Below are 4,464 nucleotides of genomic sequence, written 5' to 3' on the forward strand. Positions count from 1 at the left end.
CGGTGGCCCGTTCCTGTAGGTTCATGCTCTACAACATCCGCAGAGTACGACCCTGCCTCACACAGGAAGCGGCGCAGGTCCTAATCCAGGCACTTGTCATCTCCCGTCTGGATTACTGCAACTCGCTGTTGGCTGGGCTCCCTGCCTGTGCCATTAAACCCCTACAACTCATCCAGAACGCCGCAGCCCGTCTGGTGTTCAACCTTCCCAAGTTCTCTCACGTCACCCCGCTCCTCCGCTCCCTCCACTGGCTTCCAGTTGAAGCTCGCATCCGCTACAAGACCATGGTGCTTGCCTACGGAGCTGTGAGGGGAACGGCACCTCAGTACCTCCAGGCTCTGATCAGGCCCTACACCCAAACAAGGGCACTGCGTTCATCCACCTCTGGCCTGCTCGCCTCCCTACCACTGAGGAAGTACAGTTCCCGCTCAGCCCAGTCAAAACTGTTCGCTGCTCTGGCCCCCCAATGGTGGAACAAACTCCCTCACGACGCCAGGACAGCGGAGTCAATCACCACCTTCCGGAGACACCTGAAACCCCACCTCTTTAAGGAATACCTAGGATAGGATAAAGTAATCCTTCTCACCCCCCCTTAAAAGATTTAGATGCACTATTGTAAAGTGGCTGTTCCACTAGATGTCATAAGGTGAACGCACCAATTTGTAAGTCGCTCTGGATAAGAGCGTCTGCTAAATGACTTAAATGTAAATGTAATGGTTGCATTTCAGACCATGGTAAACCTTCAAGAAACCTTTGACTCAGACTTTTGTTAGGTTGGATATTCTTCCAACTTCATTAATCTCTTTAACAATTTCTAACAGCCAGTGAACACTTGACAGATTCCATGAAGTAGTTACTCACGGCAGTCGCTGTAGGGACAGTAATTAAAGGAGGCTATAGTAAAGCATGTAATTGGACTAAGGCGCAAATTATGGAGTTTGAGGTAGGCATCATGGGCATTGTCAGTAGTAGTAGGGGTTACTTTAGTAGCATTGTTGGAATATCAGTTTAAGAGGACTCATGCCACATGGCTTGGTAGCTGGTATCTGGGAGACAGATTACCGGAGGCTGTTATTCAAATGTCACAAATGAGTGATTTGGCTATAAAGGGGGAGTCTATGTTGTCAGGAAATGACCCATGCGTTGCAGTGAGTATATCCTCAGGTGAAAGCAGCACATGAGGAGCAGGAGATAACCGAGGGCATAGGCTGAATTCTGGAGATTGAGTGTACATCAAAAAAAAAAAGATACACCAGGCAGGGAAGTTGGGACAGCATTGGTCTGGTCCACACACAGTACTCATTACAGCAGCGGTTAAGATCATCATGTCTCTCCTTGGTGGGTTCACAGTTCTCAAGTGGAGTGAGGTTCAGCTGCATAATGGGTGAGTGTAAATTACGTTGACACCATCTGAAATATAACTGATGCACGCCACTGCACAGTAGGGAGATGATGAGGAGCAAGCAGTGGCTGTGCACTCGTGGCGCTGTGCCACTGCTCGCTCCGTTTGCTACAAATATGTGTTATAACTTCTCACTCTGACCTTAAAGGGATAGTACAAGATGTTCTACTGTCCCAGAGTCAGATGAGCTCATGGATACAATTTATACAGTATGTCTCTATGAGCAGTTGTCTCTATGAGCAAGGAAGTTTAGTTTTGCTAGACATTGCTAACAAGCATTAGCGCAATGACTGGAAGTCTACAGGAACAGCTAGTATGACTAACACTAGTTAGAATTTGTGCTAACGCTAGTTAGAAATTGTGCTAATGCTAGTTAGCAACTTCCTTCAAACTGCATGCAGAGACATAAAAATGGTATCCAAAAGTTTACCTGACTATGGGTACTAAGAAAAGGGCTTAATTGCCTAAATCTCCCTTTCCCTTTAAAAGTGCAGTGAACTGTTGCTAAATGAACAAAGGGAAACACCATGTGATATATTAGTTGTGTCTTAATTCATCCTTAGTGGTCCTTTATCCATTAGATACTGCATCTGTACTCATAACTAGCAGCAACACATCATGACTTCATCTATAAAGCTATAAACTATAAAGCTATAGCTAAATAACTGTTTGGTTTCTAAGGTGGCACCAAATATCAAAGCCAATATGGAGCAGGGGATGCTTCTTCCGATGTCTTCTCCATCCAGCCACTCAGACAGAGGATGTGGACTACCTGTTGGAGGAGATTGGTCGTGGTGGTCATGATATATACATCAGGATTGAGACCAATTTATGAATCCGGGTTTGGTGAACAAGGATTGAGACCACTTTATGAATCAGGGTTTGGTGAATAAGGATTGAGACCACTTTATGAATCAGGGTTTGGTGAATAAGGATTGAGACCACTTTATGAATCAGGGTTTGGTGAATAAGGTTGAGACCACTTTATGAATCAGGGTTTGGTGAATAGGGTTGAGACCACTTTATGAATCAGGGTTTGGTGAATAGGGTTGAGACCACTTTATGAATCAGGGTTTGGTGAATAAGGTTGAGACCACTTTATGAATCAGGGTTTGGTGAATAAGGTTGAGACCACTTTATGAATCAGGGTTTGGTGAATAAGGATTGAGACCACTTTATGAATCAGGGTTTGGTGAATAGGGTTGAGACCACTTTATGAATCTGGGTTTGGTGAATAGGGTTGAGACCACTTTATGAATCAGGGTTTGGTGAATAAGGTTGAGACCACTTTATGAATCAGGGTTTGGTGAATAAGGTTGAGACCACTTTATGAATCAGGGTTTGGTGAATAAGGATTGAGACCACTTTATGAATCAGGGTTTGGTGAATAAGGTTGAGACCACTTTATGAATCAGGGTTTGGTGAATAAGGTTGAGACCACTTTATGAATCAGGGTTTGGTGAATAAGGTTGAGACCACTTTATGAATCAGGGTTTGGTGAATAAGGTTGAGACCACTTTATGAATCAGGGTTTGGTGAATAAGGTTGAGACCACTTTATGAATCAGGGTTTGGTGAATAAGGTTGAGACCACTTTATGAATCAGGGTTTGGTGAATAAGGTTGAGACCACTTTATGAATCAGGGTTTGGTGAATAAGGTTGAGACCACTTTATAAATCAGGGTTTGGTGAATAAGGTTGAGACCACTTTATGAATCAGGGTTTGGTGAATAAGGTTGAGACCACTTTATGAATCAGGGTTTGGTGAATAAGGTTGAGACCACTTTATGAATCAGGGTTTGGTGAATAAGGATTGAGACCACTTTATGAATCAGGGTTTGGTGAATAGGGTTGAGACCACTTTATGAATCTGGGTTTGGTGAATAGGGTTGAGACCACTTTATGAATCAGGGTTTGGTGAATAAGGTTGAGACCACTTTATGAATCAGGGTTTGGTGAATAAGGTTGAGACCACTTTATGAATCAGGGTTTGGTGAATAAGGATTGAGACCACTTTATGAATCAGGGTTTGGTGAATAAGGTTGAGACCACTTTATGAATCAGGGTTTGGTGAATAAGGTTGAGACCACTTTATGAATCAGGGTTTGGTGAATAAGGTTGAGACCACTTTATGAATCAGGGTTTGGTGAATAAGGTTGAGACCACTTTATGAATCAGGGTTTGGTGAATAAGGTTGAGACCACTTTATGAATCAGGGTTTGGTGAATAAGGTTGAGACCACTTTATGAATCAGGGTTTGGTGAATAAGGTTGAGACCACTTTATGAATCAGGGTTTGGTGAATAAGGTTGAGACCACTTTATAAATCAGGGTTTGGTGAATAAGGTTGAGACCACTTTATGAATCAGGGTTTGGTGAATAAGGTTGAGACCACTTTATGAATCAGATTGTGGCTCAGATCAACTGTAAACATTTAGAGGAAAAAAGGTAATAAGTATCAGAAACCAAAATATACTGTATCTCTAGACACACTAATTGTTCTCCAATTTTGTAGTGTGTAAATACAGTCCTTTCTATAAATATATATAGATATTATTTGTATTCCAGTGTATCAGGAAAGCGTTAAACTGTAGCCAGTTTATTTCTACATTAATTGTATTAGTGTAGAACATGAATGTAGCCTATCTAAGAGGACAATGACCATTGTTTAAAAAAAATCTATATAATTTCTCAAATGTCATAGTTTCATGCATTTCAAAATGTCAAAAGTTGGCAAACATTGATGCTGTAGTTTGGTAATTGTATCAACTGAAGGGTTATTAAAGTGTTTACAGTTTTTCTCAATTGCGTGCAAATATATATTTTTTTACAATGTTATCCATAAGACACAGAACTCACTGGCTTTTTTCAAAACAGTTGTTTTCAAAATGTAGTTGCTTTCTCAAAACTTAAATACATTCATCAAAACTACATTATACCATTAAAATTGAAAATACATTCATCAATGACATGACTGCTTGCAAAAATATTAATGCAACCATACTTACATCTTGAGTCCAAGCAGACAAAACAGAATGTTAGTCGGTGTAAAAAAAAACATCCC

The sequence above is a fragment of the Oncorhynchus nerka genome, linkage group LG20 (assembly GCF_034236695.1).
Source record: "Oncorhynchus nerka isolate Pitt River linkage group LG20, Oner_Uvic_2.0, whole genome shotgun sequence".
Classification (NCBI taxonomy): Eukaryota; Metazoa; Chordata; class Actinopteri; order Salmoniformes; family Salmonidae; genus Oncorhynchus; species Oncorhynchus nerka.